Source organism: Haliotis rufescens, unplaced genomic scaffold (genome assembly GCF_023055435.1).
Source record: "Haliotis rufescens isolate VD_foot unplaced genomic scaffold, xgHalRufe1.0.p SCAF_40, whole genome shotgun sequence".
NCBI classification, from domain to species: Eukaryota; Metazoa; Mollusca; class Gastropoda; order Lepetellida; family Haliotidae; genus Haliotis; species Haliotis rufescens.
In genome coordinates, this window is record NW_025964113.1 from 704,958 (window position 1) to 729,478 (window position 24,521).

The 24,521-nt window shown below is 39.4% G+C and overlaps 1 protein-coding gene across 2 annotated transcripts in view; it reads right to left on the minus strand.

The window, feature by feature from the left end:
* The window catches only part of LOC124138011 (substance-P receptor-like), a 58,635-nt gene that overhangs the window by 20,415 nt on the left and 13,699 nt on the right, over positions 1 to 24,521 (minus strand). The window lies entirely within an intron of this gene.

Here is a 24,521-nt window from a genome sequence, read left to right on the forward strand (position 1 = left end):
ATACAATAAAGTCACAAAAACTAATCAATACCTAAATGTTACCTTGCATTGTTACACCAGGACATTAAACTTGTAAATCTTATCATTAATAATCAGAACGTATCGGCTTGTGAGGAGATCATCAATTTACAATAATTTAAACCGTATCAAGCTGTTTATCTTTTATCTGACATGCTATTTCTATCTTGGGAGGATTATCGCAGACTAATCACAAACGCGAAGATTGTATCATGATATCACCTGATGCCGCAGGGCAACGTCTACTTGAACTGACGTAACAAAACAACATAACGTGTTATGTTATTCTCCAATAAAATTGTGCTTTGGTCGGCCAATGTGACTTACAACCTACAAAAATATCAATTGAAATATGATCAGCTGAAATCATGTTTACCTGTTGTATATACATGTATGCCTGAATGTAGTGAGGATATTGCATTGAAAAATTCATTTATCAAACATCATATCACATATTGTTCATTCAGTGGTTTGGCTGAAAGAAAATCAATTAGGGACACCTTTGTAGATGGCACGATGTTCAAATAACAGAATTAATTAGAATCAATCGGGAAGCATTCCCGTCACTATGATCAAACGTCAAGGTCACAGAGTCACAAGGTCAAAAGACACTTTCATCTTGTAATAACTAGGCAGTACGCATACAGCAAAAAACGTGTAAAATATAGAATAGGTGAAACAGGATTTTTTATCACCTATACACACATGTATGTCAGATTGATTTCCGTACGTTAATTGACTTCAGAAGAAAACTGAACACTTAGCTCCGATATCTCCATTTATTCACCACGAAGTACTATCTCTCTAATGTCCTCTACGTTTCTCTCTCATTAACCAGCATCAGATGGTCATACAAACATATTTTGTAATTTGTAAATTATTCGTATTACAAAATGAACTTTACTGGCGCTTAATCGGCACACAATGAATACTACTACATGTTTTTTTATATAATTTAATTTAATTTAAAACAATTTAAAATTAAAACTAAGACTTCGCAGAATACACAACTGCTGATGGGTATCTCAGATTTTCTTTTTTTACGGCACAAATTTATAGCATGTGGTTGCATAAAGATAGAGATTATTAGTCGAGTAGGTCTTCATATCGTAAAAATCATATATATGGAAACCACTTGGATATTATGCTCGCCAATTTTATATTCCTGATATATGATATGTACAATACGGATATATACAAGGATCATAGTGTCTTCATCATAAAATCCATTCTAAAGTAAACGAAGTTTAAACGCTCTTTTTCATTTACTAAAGCAGCTTTAGTAACCGCGTATGAATACAATGCATGTATGAAAAGCCCATTTATTTTTTCATAGAGCCCAATGATTTGCAGCCATGGTTGTTTAAATTACACAAACACTCACACATCGGGAAACCTCCATCTAAACAGTTTGGGAGCATTAGACAATAGTTGTTCGCAATCTTCGTATCGATGTATGGGTCTTATCAAAAGTAGCTCCTGATGTGGCATCATTTGCGTATTTATCGGATCGATATACCACGTGATACATGTGTTGTCTTCAACAGTTGTTTGTTGTTAACCGTGCATTGACATAAGTCATTATTCCAAAGGCAGAAGGAATGATCGTGAAGAGGAGGTGTTTGCTCACTGATGAAGTCTGTAAATGTTTGGGTTGCTTCGTTCACTCATCCCAACTTTTCTCAACTTGTGATAAACGTGTTCTTTCTTGCTCGCTTCAACACTCCATTCGCATCATTATCTCAAATATATATAAAATGTCCATTTCAAGATGCCCTCTCCAAATATAAGTAAATATTCACACTTTGAACCATCACCAATCTGCCAATTACAACACGTATATTTACAAGCAGGAGCGCACAGGAAACAGATACTCTGATGCATGTAAACCTGATGAAATAGCGATCCTAACAGAAGAGCTACCTAAACACTGTGGTCGATCTCGGAGATCAGTTTTAGCAAAGGGCATATTTCTATGTAACTAGAACAGTTTTTAAAATGGGGCTTCAAGCTAATGATAGATATACAGTAATACTTCATGACACCTTCAATTCGTATATAAATACATGGGAGCTTATTACAATAACGTACATAAATCTTATTACAAGGCTTGAAATACTGGAATCGGAAATGTGAGGACCTACTCGACCCTCTCATGACCATTAACAGCCGATACAGCCAGACGATAACAATTGCAATATCCGCAGTAGGCCTATGGTGTCTTTCTATTACAGTCGCACAAATTGATAAAGGTGAGTATTCCTCTCATCTATTGGACTTTAGACTGGTCTTTATCGTTGTCGATGAAAGGGGGGTTTAAGACGTTTCCCTGTTTCTGTTGGGCAATAGTTTGAGCACGTCTTTTGCGTGCTTCGAATGACTGGTTCCAAACACCCTATACATCAAACACGCTCGCAGCAGTCTCTATCAGCTGATCAATAGAGTGAAAAGCTCGAGTTGTCCACTTATTTAGAGGAGTCAAATTATTCTAGACCGGTTACTGGGCGGGATTTTATTGCTTAATATGGCCTGGCCTAAAAACCTCGCCCAGTATAATCGTCTATGTATTATTCATCACATCAATAAAGTCAATGATTGTTTGTCTTTCTCCCGCCTGAAACTAGAATGTCCATTCCCAGTGTCACCGTGCCAGGAGGTTTGGCTGGTGGAATTACTCAAGCTGAATGCTATCACATATCCAGTCAGTTTGATGTATAGAGTTATGTATACATAAGGATGCTCCGGGGGCCCATACACAGCTAGTAGGCTGCCCTGGACACCTCATTCGGTGATTTGGAAAAAAAAGACTCTTAAGCCTTTTATAAGATTATTACTACCATCTATTTGTTTTACATTTCTTCTCTCAAAAATGCTTTAGGAAATCTGCTTATGTAAAGGCAGACTTTAAGTCTTGGTGGATCGTTCTTTCTAGCAATTGGGTATGCCAAATACCAGTATTTCTCTGCCTCCCCTCGTTCTAATAACCAGCTTAAAGTTTCCCTGTGAAGCACGCACGTCGATTTAGATTTACGATTACAATCGTTTTGTCACAATGACAAGTTTTTGTTGTGCAAGTAAATGTTACTTCATAAACGAAAATATCGATGTTATGTATAACATTTACAGCACGAATCGGAGGAGGCTTAATGAGGGAGGAAAGCCCGAAGTGATGCATGTCTCAGACATTTACCACTTTGGAGAAACCCACGAGCACGAGTATATATGGTGCTGACAAACCTAATCGGGGCGGACAGGGATTCGAACCTACAATCATAGGTTCCTGACACGCACACCGAATTGTGGCGCCTTAAAGAACGTTAACTTGGCCACCCGTGACCCCAGTAGAGTGAGTGAGTGAGTATAGTTTTACGCCTCTTTTGGCAATATTCTATCAATATCACGAAACGGGGAAACAGGAATAGGCTTCGAGCATTGTTCTCATGTGAGAATGGAACTAGGCGTGACAAGGGAACGCTTCTGCCACTAGGCTACCCAACCGTCCACCGTCCACTGTCCATGCAGAAGCCAGATTATAACCATGAACCAAGAAAACTTCTTAAATCGCAATTGTTTCTGGTTTTCTACCATTTCTATATATATGCCAAACAACAATTAATATGCCGATATATGTAACGACACCAAATATATAGAAAAGAATTACAATTAGCGTTATCACATTCACATCCGTGGGACCAAATTAATCCAATTGTACGGCCAACAGGAATATATCAAATTAGCTCCAGTTTTCGTTTAACACATTTTAGATACCCAAAGTATTTCACGCTGTATCATCTTTCAGGAACCGGTTGTAAAAAGTCTCATTGCATTTGACATTTACATGCGATCAAAGCGATTCAGTGTATCAAGATTGATATTCTGCATACAAGCCCTTTGACCAGAAATGTCATCGGTTATGCATGTCTAGTAACTCTTTATCCAATATGTTTGAGTATCCGCTCGAGTCAAATGAAGGGGCTATAATGACAGTTATTTGTCTGTTAACCATGTTAATCGATGAAATAGGAAAGTGGTGTATCCTTTGGCCCAAGCTCGGGCCAGTTTCATGATGCATATCTCTATTCTCTTTACCTGCACAATTTGCGTAAAGACTGATGACTCTAATGTGGTCATAAAGCTTGACTTTTAGAAAGGGAAACTGGAGAATTCGCGGTGGTATTTCTTGACCCGACACTTGTTTTTTTGTACGGAAATTGGTCCATGTCTTCCATGACAAAATTAATCAGTTATTTACAGAATATGGCGTTGCAAAATATGTGGCTATAATCATATGGAAGCCAAGTGTTTTATGCAACACTGGTACCAACGAGTAAGTACAGATCAAACTATCATATATATGATCTGTTTACCGCTTGACACCATCGTTACCCTCTCGGTATAAAGAGCTTCGCTGTGAGGAGCTTAGTTTGTTGATTAACTTCCGGGACAGACCACCACAGTTTCTAGAAAATTGGCCTTACCTATATGACAGCAAGACGAGGGAGATTTGAGGCTGATTTGCGACTTGCCCAGCACGGACAGGAAAACTACGAGTAAGGTCCGACTTTCTGCCTGCTACCAGCACTGCTTCATGGGTTCAAGAACGTAGCACGTGCCTAATTCAATATATTGAAGTCTGGCAATTCGTGACTGCACTGACTTATGTAAAATGGCCTGTATTGTTTGCTGTTGCTACATATATTAGACCCATTGTATTGTATTTTATGATTGTAAACCAGCTACTTTCTGTTTCATATAAATTGATAATTCATTTCTCTTGTGTGGTTATTTAAAGTACTGATTTCACAATCTCGCTCTGTATATTCAACTCGTGACCGTAACAGTGACTCAGCCCCTCAAGAATATTAATTTGTCGGCCCTTAGTCCGTGTTGCCATATTGAAGATCAGATCAGGAACTAAGACAGATAAGTCACAGGATTAAACAAGCAAATGTAGATTCAACTACAGTAGTAGTAGTGTGCCTTCAGAGGAAACGATGGTTCTCATTATGTAGCCAGAATCAAAGTTCAAAGATACACAGGAGGAACAAATCACAGACACATGTTGAGACCCTATACCTACATTATCAATTTCCACATGGCGACAAACATTTGGCTGAGAAGTTGTTCAAAGGGGATTTTCCAATATTTATTTCATAAAATCAGATCTGAATATAATAAACACTCACGTTGAAGTGAGTTCATTGACAAGAGGACCTATGCAAAGATTCAGCGTCGTAACCTCACAGTTTTAGGTCCAGTATATGGCTACCGTGGCGGCCATATTGAAATTCAGATCGGAATTATCTTAATCAAACCTGTTAAACAACATTGATGGAATATCCACGCAAATATTCAGTTCCGTAATTGGTCCGGCATTTTCTTCAGAAATGAACAAAACATGGAGAGTGAACGGACGAAAGGACCGAAGACACACGCCAGGCAATTCCAATAGCTCAGCTGATGTTAAAAGGGTTACGCTTAATGAGACGTACGTCTGTAAACTACTGTATATATGGAATGCGAGCATCGTTCATAGCATCGTTCGAGTTTCATTGAACACAGCAAGCAGATTGGCGCCACTTTCTCGTTTGCCATTATCCTTTCTAATTCAGTTACAGTTCAATTACAAGCTGTGATATCAAGATGTTCTTAATTGCCTCCAAGATCGTTTAATAGAAATCGTAGATGTGTTTGAACGTTTAAATTTGTCGGTGGAAATAACATATGAAAGAGACCATTTAAATCAGAATTAATCAAACAGAAGGCTCGCTCATGAATCACTGAGCACCTTAGTCTTTAGGCAACAACACATTGATTACTTTTTCTGCCTCAAGAGCATGTGGAGATTCAATATTCAATTAGCTGGGACAAGTTATGAGCGATGTATAAATTACAAATCAAATCTTAGTTCAAATGTCTTTGGCGATGTCATTACAAGGACGCTCCAATAGCACATTAATATCATTTCGAAAATATTATATATGTATACATTCAAACAAACATGATACATTTCTATAAATCCCACCATTACGATTTAGCTTACTCGTGATAGATTGATTGACGGGAACGTTGAAGGAGATTGGTAGCATTAGGCAGACGTAGCCAAAGTAACTCTCTGATAGATGTATTTGGTCGTATGGTATACATTGGTTCTTCTAATTAGCACACAGCAGCTGTGACTAAAAAGGCTTTGCGTCTAATGGGGCTGTGTGAGGTTCTACAAGTAGGATAAGCCAAACAGACTGTAAGGAATCTTAACAAGGAGCAGTGACGTGAGCACTGACTTAGTAGATCACATGATCTCATTCTATAATTGCTTATCACGATTAACGTATGACTTTTTCAATTTCTACTGTTTTACTGATATTTTGATGAAACATATAAATTTAACAGGAAAACACTGGAAATGTATGGAAATTATCTGATTCACTCATTGTTAACATCTAAAATTAAAGAATAAAATAAAGATAAACATTACTTTGAGATTCGAACCCATGATCAACGATCTGTCACGATTTAGGGGGCAAATCTTCAACGCGAAAAGTCACACACACACACACGCACGCACGCACGCACGCACGCACACGCACACACACACACTTTATCACACATACACACACCCATACACGCACGCACACACACACACACACACACACACACACACGCACACACACACACGCTTCCTATAAATATTTAATTGTAAGCAACAGCGATGGTCATGAATGTTCGGTCACGATATGTACTTATATCATACGAAGACGCTATATGTTTCCAATCTATATTCAAATCGAACACCGTCCCAGCCTGAATATTTTAAACGAAACCTAAGTGATAGAATACAAAATCCGTACTGCACAGACACGGAGATTGGTTCGTTGACATTCAAGTCAACCAAAGGATCATTAATGTCATGCTTCATCTGTTCCGAAACCTCGAGGTAATGATGTCGATTCAGCTCTGACAGCTTACTATCAATGCTGGAGGTAAAGTTAAAATTGTCTTTTTGGTGGAATCTAAAAATCGACTAATCACTAATCCATTGTAAAGGATGGTCAATACATCTGTAAAGAAACCTTGAGATATGATGTCAATCCATCACTGACAGCTAACTGTACTGCTGGAGGTAAAGTGAAAATTGCAGTTTTGAAGGAATTTAAAAACTGACTCATATCCAATGCATTGTAAAGGATGCGTGGTCTGCGAGAAGGCCGCGGGGACGTCTATCCCACATGATTGATGCATCCGCTTATTCAGATGGGGGGCCAAAGTAATATGTGAGTTACACAAGGCGGCGCTGTCTCATGTGGCTGATGATTATAGGCAGTCTCAGATCTGTCTCAGTAGCAACACAGGCATTTTTATCTTCATCAGAAAACACTATTTCGAACGAATATAACCATCAGAATGGTTAAATGGACATATGAATGTTTGACCTATGGCTCTGATGACCAATATCCTTCAGGCGTTTGACCTATTGTATATTGCCTTCTGTATTTGAAAGCAGTGCGGATTTGGATAGCAAGCTTATACTGTTCTTGGTATCATTTTCTGTAAAATGCTTAATGGACGTTACATATATAGCTTTAAATGTCTTGAAAGTCGAAAGAAAACATGTCCTCCTCTTTAAGTGGCATACGTGTCCATTGCAAAACATTATTATCATGATCTGGATTAAATGGAGTTCAGATACCATAGTACTTGTGATAACAATATTAGTTTGACAACCAAGAATTGTCAGTGAAACACACTGATACATCCACTAACCTGATCTGTTTCAGTTGTTATACACGCACATTTAACTGATGTTCCCGTATGTCTGAAAGCAGTCCCATGTCAAAGATGTTATCACTAGAAGCATAAGGATTATGTTTCCGCTCTTGTTTTATCATGAAACATATAATGTTTTTATTTCTCAATTATTTCGTTATGCATTACGTCGTAAAGAGTCTCCCAGTGCAACCCGCGCGTGATGTCAAAATGGGATGTATTGAATTTCTTTTTCGAATCCACCAGACGAAAATGATGTTCTTCTAAATTAATAACAAAGTTAGCAGTAAATCCTTAGAATATGTTTAACCAAGGACAGATATATAGTAATGAGCGACAATGACAGACATATGTGTCAATATGAACCCAGACTAAAGCATATTTGTAAGAACGCGTGTCAACATTTACTTCAGATGGAGCATGTGTGTGGTCGTCCCCCAAAAGTCAACAGACCATATCTTTGTAACAAGAAAATGATCGTGGTGTCGACAAAAGAGTTACTGATACAGCCGTTGAAAATAAACGTATTCGATTCAGCGGTCAAACAAACTGAATATATAGCGATATCGAGTGTTGCTGATTGAGTGCTGATGAATTGATATTTAAAGGGTCAATAACACTTGAAACATTTCTGTCGATAAGATTATTAAATAAGATCTCCGCGAGAACCATATTATCTGGAAGATGGTTTACTGAAATTGATGAATCTACTTTAATTATGCCAGGATGGAGTATCTACCATATGCCATTTTGGCATGTGCACTGAAGTATTGGACGTTCAGTCTGTTGACACAATTCATTTTGCTTCATCAGCCAAAAATGATTCCACGTCCCTTTCTGTGAATGTTAAAAGACGTCAAGATCAGAGACGCTGTTCTCGTGAGGGGTTTCTCATCTTTTATTCTGAGACCCCACAACATCATATGCATCGGCAAACATCGCTAATCACGAAATGTGACGTAACGTCTTGCATAAAACATTCATTGTCTGATGCTGCGATGTCACACAAGGAAACGTTGCTGAAATGCTGGTGCTAAATAAACATATGAGGGGGTTTGATGAAGAGGTTATTTGTTAAAACTGCACAAATACATAAAATAAATCATTAACCTTATGACCCGTGAAGATTCGGGGTAGAGTATGTCTTCAGTAACCCATACTTGCTGTAAAAGGCGACTATGCTTGTCATATAAGGCGACTAACGGGATCGGGTGGTCAGGTCCGCTGACTTGGTTGATGCATGTCATTGTATCCCAATTGCGAAGATCGATTCTCACGATATCAATCGCTGGATTGTCTTGTCCAGACTCGATTATTTACAGACCGCCGTCATATAGATGGAATACTGTAAACAGTTGAGTTCGGCGTTAAACAACAAACAAACAAACAAACACACATACATACAAACAAACATTAAACATATATCTTTATGTAAAAGCAACTTGGTTTGCAAGTACTCATGGTTATGTGAACTTTCATGGACCCCTGTCGTGAAATGAAACCTTCTTCCCAAGGATTGTGCAACTACTCTACTTACAACACACGCAAAATCTCTGTTTACCTGCTATTTAAAGACAAAGTTTTGAATATTATATGACATTTTACTTGTATAATGATCACCATTTCGTGACCAACATAGGCTATGTATTTAAAAAGAGTTTTGATAAATGTCAAAGATATAAACGGTTTTTATATACACTACTCAAAAGAAGTTAAGGACCACCTGATTCTTTCATATTACTATAGTTAATACATCATGGCATGCCAGATTAACTGTAGTAATATGAAAGAATCAAGTGGTCCTTAACTTCTTTTAAGTAGTATACTAGTATATAAAAAAGTGAAAATGAAAAAGCAAACGAACGTCAGTTACATCTCATCACAGGTTTTTTATTTAAATTTTGAAAATATTTTATAACGGTCATAAAGAAAGAATTGCTGTTAAATCTATACAATGCCTTCACATATTATCATGACATGCGAGCTGTCAATCTTGCAAGTTGAGTAAAAATATATGACCATGTGTTGTTTTGATAATATCAACAAACGGAAAAAAGTAACTTTGCTTCATATAAAGTTCAATAAAAAATATATTTATTCGAAAATTATATATGCATATTTCAATACAAATTCATGAAGACATTTCCTTAGCATTTAAGTTCGTGATTCTCATCATGCACGGCGCACAGTTAGGACATTTGCGTGCTTGTTAGAAGCATAGTACTCACAAACGTGATTTTTGAAAGTGCACCGCACGCATTGATTGTTTAGCTGTCAGTTGCTCATAAAATCACTTTTGTTTAACCGTAAAAGTGCCGTGGCTATGTCGCGAAATATAATACCATCATTTTGGCGACGTTTTCTACTCATTACTTGCCGAGGGCCGCTCGTCCATGTGTGACGTTTCGTCCAACATATTCGGTTGGTGCATCTACGAAATCGATACTGAACTGCCACATCAACAGCTCGGACAATTCCTGGGTTGAGACCAATTAGTGGCAGAGCCGAACGCAACAGTTAACGGAGCACAACATCCGTTCCCCGTTCCCGACGTCCAGCGATACGCCCAATTTTGCTTTCACGCCACCGTCAGACACGCCTAGGTCGATGTAGACAGCATCTGAGGTTTAGGAGACAAGAATGGGACAGTATACTGTTCACAGATGAGGCCAAGTGTGTTCAGGACAACCCTGATGGTCGTGCAAGGGTCTACAGGCGTCCTGCAGAACGTATTAGCGACGCTTGCGTTCACTCAACGGATAGACGCTTACGACAGAACCTGCAGCGCTTGCTCAGTTGGTCCAATTTTTGTTTGACCATTGGAAATACAATGTCCCCCAGACGTGTAATGTTGTTAATTACTGAAATCAGGCATTCCGGCAACCATGGCATGCATCGCCCAATATATTTTATTGACCGTTTAAAAGACAAACGAGTGCTTTCTCTCCATCTTCGATATGAACACAGCCAAAATTAAAGTGAGCTGGTGGATAACTGCAAAGTTCAAACTTCAGCAATGTTCTAAGTTATATTGAATAAGTGAATAATAATTAGCCTCTAATATATATATATGAATGATGTAAATGTATTTTGTACAATGGATCAATTGGCCTTTATACAAATACATCTGTCTGTCTCTCTGTCTTTCGGTTTTACTATTAACCTCTGGAATACTATCACTGGTTCCGTCCACATGACTGATCTCCTCATGGTCTTTCTGAATGACAGTGTGTACAGTGGTCTTCTCTGTCATAGAATCTGGCATGATTGCGCTTGCATGATACGTATCAAATGCATTGACAGATTTACTTGCTCTAACATCATATGCAATGTTTCGGAGGTCAGGATCTGGCTAGACGGATGCTGAGTAGTTTACATGCTTTATTCTTGTCTCGTTTCTGTCTGGCATATCAAATATCCGTATGCAGGTCAGAATTTCTGTTTCCATCATTAGTTAATTCTCCTATGGTATTAGTGATCTCTGTGCATGAATGCATACCAACCTTTTAGGTTTCAGACATATCTGTTCCTCTTGTCAGTCCATCGCTTCTCTTAACAGTCCTCAGTGAGTGAGTTGGTTTTAACGCCGCTTGTAACATTATACCAGTCATATCACAGGCTGTCAGCTTAATGAGGGAGAAAAGCCCAAAGTGATGCAGATCTCAGACGTTTGCCACTTTGGTGAAATCCACGAGCAAGAGTACGGTGCCATTGCGTAGAATATAAACCCCGTCGTTGTAATGGAACCACAACTGTCTAGTTCTGATGTCTCTTGTGGTATTCTTCTACATATCTGTCCTTTGTTGAATTCTCTGAGGAGAAGTAGAAAAGATAAACAGACGTCACTGACAGACAAAGACTCGCTCATGAAATCATCATAAAGGACTGTTGCACTTTTGATATCCCCATCATCCGTGATGAAAGCTTGCAACTAGTTCATCTGTGGAAGACATATACAATCTTCGGGAAGGGTAACTCCAAAGGTTCTTGACACCAACATTGCATTAAGGGCTGTATCAATCAGAAAATGTGCTCGCATGGCTCTTACTGCTGCTTTTCCAGACAGAATAAGACTCACTGTGGTATGAGCATATATCGCCTCACGTAACTCAAGTAGATCTGATTCAGAAACCCAATACATGTACACCCAAAAAGTTCATCTGTGTGTGCAGGCCTCCACGTCTCAGAACTACATGTATGTTCTTCAGATAAATTGACGCTGGTACCATTGTAGCTTTCCACCAGAGAGGTTGGACAAATGTACATGTAGTGATTGGTAGTAAACTGTAATGTGGTGCATACACATGATAGATCACTAGAATTCATGTCAGCTTTTGCTGGATGTTTCACGCACTCTTCATAGCTTGCACCATGCCTGACCAGACATACCTTATAGCTATGAGAAGCTAAACACACTTCCATAGGAAGATTATGTACCTTCTGTGATATTGATGAAATAGAAGATGAGGAACACTTCCTATTACAATGCCCTCTCTACAAAGACCTAAGACAGGAACTTTATTCATCACCCACCTTGGCTATGCCCACAATATCTCTAAAAATACTTTTAAATCCACCAAATCCTTTTGCAAAAATTATCTCAAATTTCATTCACAAAATGTTCAGGCAAAGACAATCTGCATCTCCTCTCTTGCAATATAATCATTGTAATATTTGTATTCTATTGTGTATGTCAGTGTTTAATTAGACATGTTCATGTTTTGTACCCTGCCCCCTGTGGATGCCCCCTTATGTAAAATAAATATTCTTCTTCTTCTTCTTCTTCTTCTTCTTCTAGTATGTCAATGTATGATGTCCCAACCTCCGCAGCTATGTTGGTGAGTGCATGGTACTTCAGATGTCAAAATCAAGTAGATCTTGGTAAAATTGGACCTTCATCCTTCCTGTGGCAGTGATATCATCTGCTGTTATGTCATTTCTTAGTAATGAAGAGTGAGTGAGTATGGTTTTACGCCGCTTTTAGCACTATTCCAGCAATATCACGGCTGGGGACACCAGAAATGGGCTTCACACATTGTACCCATGTCGGGAATCGAAGCCGGGTCTTCGGCGTGACGAGCGTACGCTTTAACCACTAGGCTACCCGACCGCCCCTAGTAATGAAGAACCAACTGGAGTTATTTTACTTCAATAACTGCAATCAACTATGTATTACTTTTGATAAAGAGGCACTTTACATGTATTAATTACTTGAAACTAAATTGGACTTTGTATTTAGGTTACTTTTAAAGTAATGGTACAGTATATTTCAATTTAACATCTATATCAAACAATTTAATATTATTATCTAGTTTCCAAACACTAAAACACACACAAAAAATTCCTCAGAACTATATAAATAAATTCAACATATTTTTCTGAAAGTTTTATGAAGTTCATATGCATCATTACACAATTAAAACAAATAAGAAATCATAATGTCACATTGGTGCTTCGGAGTGGCCGTGATCTTTTGATAGTGTTCCACCATTCCGACTTTGGTACACTTTTTACATGTTAAAAATAGATAGATTCTAGAGTGTAAATTAGTTAAAATCGTTTCTGTTGCAATTTGTGGTGGGTGCCTTGCCAATTTGGGTGAACAAATCAGTTTAATGCGGCGTTAACGCAAACTTCCTCGCTCATAATCACTATGTCACTGTTTACTGTTTACGACAGGTAATACGGTTTATCCTTTATCTCAAGCATGGGGATTGTTGATGTGCCTGTATTTCTCGTCGAAAAGGAATCGAGTCCTAACTATAGCAATATCATTGCATATACATGATGTACACAAACTCATTTATGGAACCTTAAACTACAAGAATACTTCCATCTCCAGACTACGGGTCTTAAGGTCTCTGTTGAGGTTTTTTCAGACAGATCTTGTTAATGATAAATAACACAGAAGTGGGACATAAAACCTACCTTTTTACGGCGTGAACTGAAACGTTATTTAATTAGTTTTCTTCCCACGTACATGTTATTTCTGATGCCTCCTTTAATGATGTGGTTACATTAGCTTTGTTAAGTGACAGAGACGGTCCACCTGCGACACTGTCCAATGTATCTGCACCGTGATCAGTCTATTGATCAGGAGAAGGGAAAACACATGTGTTTGCCGTCGAGAAACTAACATATAGATTAGGGAGCAGAAAACGGAATTGAAACCTCTAAGAAATGTCTCAATCTGGCAAAATCGGATTAATCAATTCTGGTGCAAAGTACTACCTTGGCGAAGGAGATGACACTTGACTGAGGAACATTGCTCAAATATGTTTTGGGTCAATAACAGCTACCAGCGCCTGTCAATATAATTCACTATCTTTATTCAATGAACCTTACAAATTGGCATTTAAGGACATGCTGGAGGTGTGAAATTTTCAATAACCTTGTTGAGTTTGATGGTGTAATGTCAGGGAGTCAGATATTAACATGGGGGTTGCAAGACGTTTGTCCAGCGCAATGTCCTTTGCTGACATGGTGTGCCTTGTAATCTATTTTGTTTCTTAAAGATGTCTTTAAGCCCATGGTTATTTCTAACATAACCTTGGCCATCACTCTAGCATCTGCCGTTGTCATTTGAACATGGGATTTGAGAGTTTACAAAGAAGCAATTACATGTTGCAATGAGGCGATAGCACGGTTAATGAAGCAGTTAGCACACTTCAATGAGGTCTTATCACAGGTTTGATAACAAGAGGGTAGGGGGCCCACAACACCAACCCAATATCCGTCTCGAGAGGACAACAATTGATTCTCCTGATGTGCCTGGAATATCCCTTCACTCAAGAGGCAGCTTAACCTTAGACAAACTGGAAATAGAATGGCTACTGTTAAGTAATGCGAGACTGACACAGTAACAGTAATGAGACAGGTTTAATGACAGACATGTTCGCCTACGGGTTTCACACCAAGCCTCTTAAGCCGCCTGTTCCATTCTTCGGATATATGTGCCCAAATCATGACCAATGATGAAGACGTTCACATTTCTTTTCCAGGATCAGTTCTCCATCTCCGTTCCTTCTGACGCAATGTCGGATTTAATGAGTCGACATTATGAAATATGTCTGCGAGAATGTGAATTATTTACCAAACATTCACACAGTCACGATTAATTATGAAGCAATACCTTCTAAATAAGATGATATTACCTGGGGAGTTTCACAACATGATACTTGTCAAATGCTTACTTGTTTTGTGTTTGATAGGATACATTTCTAAATTACAGGAACATGCATGTAACAAGTTGTTTTATGGGCGTTCTATATGTTTACATCAAAGTCTATATCGAGACCATGCGCACGACATATGATATATTTCCCTACTAGTCTCTTACAAACAGTAAGGTATATGTCATTAAAGACTTTGATATTGTCCCTTTACATGTGGGTCAATTTGCTGCACATTGCTGAAAGAAATCCCTCAGAAATCGTGCAGAATGTTAGTGATCTTAAGGTAAAAAAAACCTGTTGTACCTCCAATTAGGCGACGAAGAAATGTTCAGTGCTATGAAATGAGGTTTAAATTGGGACTAGACGTGGGAATTTGAGATTTCAAGATGCTTCTCAAGTTCCAACCAACATAATAGAGGCAAGAAGTTTTTAAAAAATAAAGGATAGTGTTAAATGGTTGCTTTCAAGACAAATGCAGCGTTAAGGTTTATACATGGAACAACTGAACGAACTAAACTTTATTACACGCAGGTCACAAGCACCGACATGAGAGGTACAATTCATGCATTGATTAATATACCAAATGTATGTACATTATAACAGTATTAAAATGTTATAAATATCGTTTCCGAGCAGTCGGATCAGGTACAGAACACAGCTGAAAATTTGTACAAACATTTGTACCAGGATTGAACTTTATCATGATTTTTTACACGGCTAAGACAGTTTTCTCATTGTTACCAATATTCGGCTATTAAAGAGTCAATTCATTTTATACTAGTTAGGTTTAATGTAATAATATTTTGGAATGAGTTGCAACCCCCGGAAAAGACATGGTCTGTGGTCAGTACTGTGCAGGGTATTGTAAAACGTGATGAAACTCTCTTAGTAATGAAACCCACACACAGGGGAACGAGCTGAGACATGGAGACTAAACGTCCTGCATTTTTATGTTGTGACTCCTAACTTGCAGTCAAAACCAATACCATCCATTTACGTTCCTCCTTTTACAAATCGTCATCCAATGCTGGAGTATAGTTTTGTTGAATTGTACACTAACTGGACATCGTCCTCCTGGAATGTACAACACGTTTTCAGAAATTATACCATCCTCGTATATTTAGTTGGTGATTAATTTCTTTTTTCCATAAATACTGTAAACAAAGGTTGCATTCACCTCATGGTTAAAAAAGCAAGCGTTTAAATGGTTAATCATGTTATTACAGTTTTGTCAAAGTCCGTTGTGTACATGTTCCATGGAGTGTACTTTCAATAATGAGTAAACACGTGTACTGTTACCTTTGGCAGCTTAAGATAACACTGTAAAATTACCTGTATAATTAGCTCTCGGTACTGTCTTTATTCAGCCAGCACCGGGTAAACTGTCTATTGACCTCCAGGTGAATGGTCAAGTCTTCGGGTTCGAGGGAGATAGCTGAATCTCATTATGGTAGTTTATCCTGGTATTTACACGCAGACTTTAATCACAGTCTTCTCGCATTCTACATTTGCCTCAGATGTTCAGTTTTATCCCGACATTTTTTAAAGAATTTGGCGCTATTTATATGACTTCGAGGGTGCCTTTAATAATGGCGTTGAATTGTAAAAAGCTCTTCTGGTTTGGACGATCACGTCCTTTGTTAGTATAATAATTGTAACTGAACACCTCCACCTCAGTAAACGTCAACGTAATAATTGTACGCATAATTGGTTTTTGTGCTTTTTTAAATGCAACTGACACTTTCATATATTTTTTATGTAACATATATAAGAATATATGTGTGAATACACCACAGACAGTGGCGTTTTAATACTTATGCAAAAATCACCATCATGTTACATAATGCTACCTTGTATTAAATATTTTCACTCTTCAAAAAAAGATCGCACAGGTAGCTTGTTAGTATATTTGTTGTAACTATAAAGTCATATATACATGTATATACCATATATTTAATTTAATATCATAGATATAAATATGAAATTTTGGAGCTCGAGAGTCACATGTTGTCGTTGTACAAAGGCATTGAAAACTGTTCATTGTCATGTAATATAAGGCTACAAGGTTGCGCTGAACTCGTGTCTGATGTGACCTCCCCTGGCAGCAATCACGTCTCTGCATCTCCTCGGCACTGACTCGATAAGTGTACGAATTCTGTTCTGCTTGTAACGCGTTGGTAGGAGTGTCTGCGGTGTGTTCTGACGTTGACGTACACGTCGATCGAGTTCATCCCAGAGGTGTGCGATTGGGTTGAGATCTGGAGATCTCGACGGACAGGGTAAAACGTTGGTGTTGGCAATATGGAGGTAGTCTACCGTGACACGAGCTGTGTGCGGGTGGAGCGTTGTCCTGTTGAAACAGCTCCCGCTGGCGGTCAATGATTGGAAGAAGGTGAGATTGAAGAATTTGATTAATGTAGCGATTTGCTGTCAAATTTGCCTGAACCACAATTAAGTTAGATATCGTGGTGTAGGATATAGCCCCCACACCATGACAGAACCGCCACCGAAACTACAGAATTAACGTACACAATGTGGCAAATGGTGCTGTGGTGGACGTTGAAGTGTCGTGCAACAGAGGACTGCGATTCCCCTCTTTGGATATGTCCTGTGGCGATGTTCCGATCGCCAGCGATGAGTCTCGACATTTTAGAACTTGAAAAATGTTGACAATTGAAAGACAAGTTACTCCTTTTATGCTTACCTTTTTATAGCCACTACCACGCGTAACGAATGCCATAACTTGCACGTGCATATTGCTTTACTGTTTTCTTCCATGACATTTTTGAACAAGTGTGAATGGCTGCGTTTTGACGCACCGTTTGTCGATTATCAGGCCACAAACAGTTTCCAATAACATATATCTAATTTATATACCGGGTTTTCTGTGAAGTCAGGTTCAATGAACTACATACTTCCTGTGCGTTTCTTCTTTTGAAGAGTGTAGGTGATGAAAAGTCTTATTTATTGTGCCTTATACAGAGTTTGAATCGTCAAGCTGGCATTACAATTAAACAACACATTTTTTATTGATTATTTTTCCTTTCCAAAAAGTGGACAAGATGCATTTTTACATGGATGATTATTCATCACAATTAATTTATTACAATTTATTACAAACAGTTTTGTTATTATTATTATTGAAATAAGCCAATTGTTAACAAACTTTCTGTTTTTTTGGTTTTTTTACCACATGACCTTCAAAAACACTGCAACCAAAAAAGTGCAATGCGCATCTCAATCACAAACCATGACAAACCTTCACTCCATAACTCATGCAATTAACTTTAGAGCCTTTCTGTGTCATTACGTTAGAATCAGAATATTGCAGCATCATATCATTTTCAAATCATTTGATTTAAGCATCTCAGTATCGCTGGTGTTAGTTTTATCATGTTCTTTAAGATTGTGGGTTAGTGAAATTTAATCACGTTTCCTGGTCTAACGCTTTAACAAAAATATTCCACAATGGAACCTTTTTCAAAGATCATTGTCTCCCAAGAGAAGTAAAAAGAGCACTGAAGTTAATCCCGTTCATCAATATATAACAAGTAATGGCAGCTTCACAAGAAAGGGGTAATTGAAAAAGTGTCTGAGTGATGCCTCGCGCCGTCTTCATGAAATATGCGACACAAGACCTTTATATGAAATACTGCAAGCCACATACGCAATGGAAAGCAGGCACCAACTGGCAAATCGTGCATGCATGAATGCCCTCAAGACGATATTGAAGGAATTGTCGATATTGGGGTTCCTCAAGTTCTGCTTACAGATTCAATGTCTGTATCTTCAGCATCATAACGCGAAACGCTCTAGCGTTATGTCAGCTGAGTGGTAGAAATTATTACCTGTCGGCGAGGAAGTAATATCGCGTGAGCCGACTGGACATAAACTGCAGATATCTCTATGAAAATCATGGCTGCTTTTTAAATGCAACATTATTTCTGATATAATCTTCTCGTGTGACATATTTCTAATTACAGATATTACACGGCGTCCCTTGAGAAGGTGAAAGGTTTAGTGTAATTTGATTCTCAAAAGTTGTTTCAAATAATAATCGCAAAACTGCATTTGCAGACGCTTGTGGAGATCTGAGTTACAATTAGCCCCCCTTGTTATTATAATAAAAGCGACTGAACACTTCCGATAACTATGACAAATGTCAATTTACGATTCCGACTATATCATTAACATGTTTCTAATTTTCTATGAATCTCTATCAAAAAAATATGATATCAGGCGTTCGCGTGATGTTCTGTGATGGTGCCCTGTATACAAATGTGACCAAATGGAAGGACAGGTTGTATTCCTGGCAATGGAAGATATATCGAGTGAGTGAGTATGGTTTTACGCCGCTTTTAGCAATATTCCTGGTAATAGCCACGGAAATGGGCTTCACACATTTTGCCCTTGTGCGGAATCGAACCCGGGTCTTCGGCTTGACGAGCGAACGCTTTAACCACTTGGCTACCCCATCGCCCAGAAGATATAGAGAGAAACATAAATAGATATACTTTAACCGCAAACGAAACATCACCCCAAGTAACATTGCATGAAAAGTTGTAATTTAAATATCTGGATAATTTTTGTCAAAGTTTCTAAAATTTAACATTACTTTTTCAGGAAAAATTAAATTTGATGATAAAAAAACAAAGCAGATGACAATAAAGAACATAATAAAACTAACACCAAACGCATCACGGCAACGGCCATAGTAAACCGATGCACGTGAGTTCCGTGTAAATTGAAATGCATATGCGTTCCCCCATTTCTTGCCCTATAACAATCCACCCAGATCGGATAACATTCATTTGTTATTGAATTGCTACCACATGCCATGATTGAAAAGAAATCAGCGACACCAATCCCTTGGACGATTGCAAGCTGGACAAACCGCCTGGCAAGAAGCCAATGCATTTCACGTTCACGTAAGGACGATATACAGGCTCCAGCAACGGTACCAGACCACCAACACTACAGATGACCGACCACGTAGTGGAAGACCAAGGGTCACCACCCGACGTCAGGATCGTCAGATTGTGCGACAGCATCTTCAAGATCGCTTTGTTACTGCTACGGAAACTGCTCGACAGACCATGGGGACATACCAGTGACACATTAGTGAGGACACCGTGCGTCGACGATTGACGAGCAGACGCCTCCACTGTCACAGGCCACACCTAGGACCCATTCTGACAACACGTCACCGCCTGGACCGTCTTCAGTGGGCAACACAGCAACAACATTGGCGCCACCAGCAGTGGAGAAGAATCCTCTTCTTAGACGAGAGCCGTTACTGTATCTCAACAGCACAAGGCAGAGAGAGAGTCTGGCGACGCCGTGGGGAACGTTATGCGTTGTTGAGAGACTCGTGGGGTGGTCCGAGCATCATGGTGTGGGAAGGAATTGGTCTTGCACAGAGGGTCCAGAACATCGGTCCAGGGCGTGGCAATGGTGTAACAGCAGCTCGGTACATTGATCAAGTCTTGAGACTACACGCCATACCTCATTTTGGCACGTCGTTTCGGCATGATAACGCCCGTGCCCACACTGCGAGAGCATCAAGAGACTTCCTCCAGCAGAATGGCATCAGAACCCAGTTGCCTATGGCCTTCATCAACCGCCTCATCCATTCCATGTATCGACCTTGCACGGCAGTCATCAATGCACATGTCGGACACACGAGATACTGACTTGTGGTGCCATTTTCTCAGAGACTAGTGTTTTGTTTCACTTTAAGAACATTTGACACTTCAATTTCAACCTTGATGATCAGTTTTGACAAGTTTCATCATTTTAATATGTCTCAAAGTATGTTTACAGTGTTTGGACAAATAAGGTTTCTCATATATCTATCCATGGTGACGTTTCTTTTGCGGTTCAGTATATATAGGTATATGATATTGTACTTCATTCACAGGAACCGTATTGTTGACAATAATGTATTAAATTTGCTTATATGAACATTTAATATTCGAGGATTTGAGATGAAATTGTTCAGAAAGTTTTAAATTATTATGAAAATCCGCAATCTGGTGGGTGGCTAGTCGTTGCAGGTTTCAAATTCATGGATTGATGAGGATATCATATGTTTGATGTTTGATATGTACCATGTAGCGGTTAAAGCGTTCTCTCGTCAAGACCAAGGCCAAGGATCCATTCCCCACATAGGAAAAATGGGTCAAGCCCACTTCTCGTGTCCCCCGCCGTGATTTTGCTGGAATATTGGAATAGTGCGGCGTACAACCTCACTTACTCAATCTGTTCGCGGAACTGTCATCATATATGGTCTATATTATTTCTCAAGAATCAGATGCTAAAATTGGCCGATACGGCATAATAGATTATCCCACTCACCTATCCACCCACTCACTGACTCAGCTACTTAATAGTAATCCTCATTCAGCCCCTGCTTACACAAGGACTTCTACACACATATTACTTAAATTTGGCTGAGTTGATTGGTTACTCACTTATGGCATTGTTCGCGTGATTCAAACCTCCCTTGTCGTCCGATTTTGTTTTTATCGAAATAACAGAACTGTGTTTGTATACAAAAATGTTCATTAACTGATTCCGGCCATAATTCCCAGGACGAAATTACCCTCTCACTACTATCTGATTCATCTGGTTGACCTACATAACCTGCTGTGCAAACATTACCCTACTTGATCAGGACCACCTCTAACAACGATGAAGAAAACATTGATATGAATTTTCTTCCTTGTAATAATATGTTCAAAGCAAATAGGGCGCACGGTCGCTACAGCCGGGTAATTCGCACTGCAGAGTCTTGTCCCTTGTGCTTGCCAGAACCTGTGGTCGTGGGTTCGAATCGCTCTGATTATTTGTATACGTTTGTCAGCACCATTCTCGTGCTCGCGATTTTCAGGAAAGATGTAAACGTCTTAGACCTTCATCACTTCGGATTTTCCTCCAATATCCCCTCCCCATCCCATACCTGCCACGTCTCGATATAACTAAAATACTGTTCAAATCGTCGTTACACCATACCAAGCTCACTCACTCACTCACTCGAGGTATATTAGGGTGGCACAGTAGTAGTGTTATGTGTAACTGGCAGTCAGGGTATTTTTCTCAAACATATGAGGGGCGGCGGGGGTGCTGAGTTGAAAGAGCGTTCGCTCGTCACACCGAAGATTCGGGTTTGTTTCTCAGCATTGATAACCTGCACTAAATCCATTCTCTGTGGATCAGTGATGACACCAGGTGTTCGCGAAAAAGGCAAGCATGTCCTACCCTACGGGTAGCATCCATCACAAACACAATTTGCAAGCGTTAGCTGCCTGACGACGCACAGCAGTATCGCATACGAGGGCGACCTTGAAACAATTGAGTCTTGACCAGAGAAAAAGTTATGGATTCGATCTGAAGAATAAGCTACGACCTAGGTTTGTAGTGAGTGAGTGAGTTGTGTTTAACGCCGCTTTTAACAGTATTCCAGTTATATCACGGCGTGTCAGCTTAATGTGGGAGGAAAGCCCGAAGTGATGCAGGTCTCAGACGTTTATCACTTCGGTGAAACCCACGAGCACGGGTATGGTGCTGACAAACCTAGAAACATAATCGGGGCGAACCGGGATTCGAACCCACAATCATAGGTTTCTGGCGTGTCCACGGGACGCAACTCTGCACAGCAAATCGCGGCGCCTTAGACGACTGGGCCACCCGTGCCCCCGAACTAGATCTGTAAGCCCAAGACACATCATTCTATTGAAACCACACTACAGCTTTCAACTACAATGTATTTGCTACGATATTCCCTCAGTTCCAGAATTTGGTGCCAACGTATCACAACCTTTGAGGTGCAATGGAGCGTGTCCTTTCTAAGATTTCAAAGAAAGTGATGCGACTCTTGCTCAAATGTCCTTTCATCAGGGTTCCAGCATTCAAGGCCTCAGGAAAACATTCAAAACGATTTATGGTACGAGACATTTAGACGTTTACCATTTTGGTGAAACCAACGATCACGGGTAAAGTATGACAAACCTAGTACAGCGAATTACGGCGCCTTAGAAAACTGATGATATAGTGGGAATCGTAAAATGTATTTCTTACGATTATGAGTTATGGCTTTGTCGCACCATTTCCGTTTGTGCGTAATGTAGGTGTACCATCGCGATACACGGCGCTGCTCTAGCAACAAAAACCTTGTTGTACCACAAAGCACACGTAATACTACGACTGACGTATCTTAGACTACGTAGGGCTACGACTGACGTATCTTAGACTACGTAGGGCTACGACTGACGTAACTTAGAGTATGTGTGCTACGACTGACGTGTCTTAGAGTACGTAGGGCTACGACTGACGTATCTTAGACTACGTAGGGCTACGACTGACGTAACTTAGAGTATGTGTGCTACGACTGACGTATCTAAGACTACGTAGGGCTACGACTGACGTATCTTAGACTACGTAGGGCTACGACTGACGTATCTTAGACTACGTAGGGCTACGACTGCCGTGTCTTAGAGTATGTGAGCTACGACTGACGTGTCTTAGAATACGTAGGGCTACGACCGCTTTGTGGAACCGGGCCTGAGGTACATGTTGCCCTGCGACATGACCATGGAACTACCGCGAAACAGTAATGAAATAAAGAGGTAAGTAGTTTTGAGAAGGGGTGTATATGGTTATACAAAGAGCAGCATTACAACGAGGTACTGTAAATGAGAACACCATATGTCATGAATATTTTATGTTGCAAATCTTTGAGCAAGGAAATGATTATTTATATTTTTCTGATTTTTTGTGAAGCAATCACACAGAATAGTATTGAGGGTTTTTTTACGCGACAGCTGTATGCATATACATGTATAACATCCAGGCAGATGGAGATGGAGGTTGGGGTTACACATATCTGTGAGAAACTTTCGGGGGGGGAGGGGGGGGATTAAAGGTATAAAGTGTTGGATCATCTTGCAATAATATAAAACGGCTTGGTTAAAATTCAAATTCGTGTTATATTATTGATGAACCTCTGGTCAGTTCTCCTCACAGCTAAAAAGGTTTATAGTCGAGGAAGAGAACTTCTTTATTAAGAGGACCACAACGTTTCGGAGCATATACTGACTCCTTCATCAGGTCCGCACGTGTATCACTTCTAAATGCCTTTTAATACTTAACGTTTATAGCTGTTTCACGAATGACAAACCAATCAACATGTTCTACCGTCATGCACTGTGCTTACATCTTTCAGCATCAAACATCAAGAACTCCAAAACTTTATTGAAATTAATCTAATGGCTTTCATTCAAGTTTTCTGAATACAAACCGCCAACGCAAAGGAACAACCAGTCGAACAACCAGTCGAACAACTAGTCGAAACATATGCCATCGGACGTAAAAGACAAAACAACGGTTTATACGATAGAACATTCTTCAACTTTTGTAGGAACGGCAAAATGGGCTGTCAACTAACTTACATATTTCAATGAATACCTATGTTTTCATATGATTTATTGTCCAGAGCAGCAGTAACACTAAATCGAAAATAGTGTAAGTCAATAATCTTCGAAATACGACACCGAGGGCAAA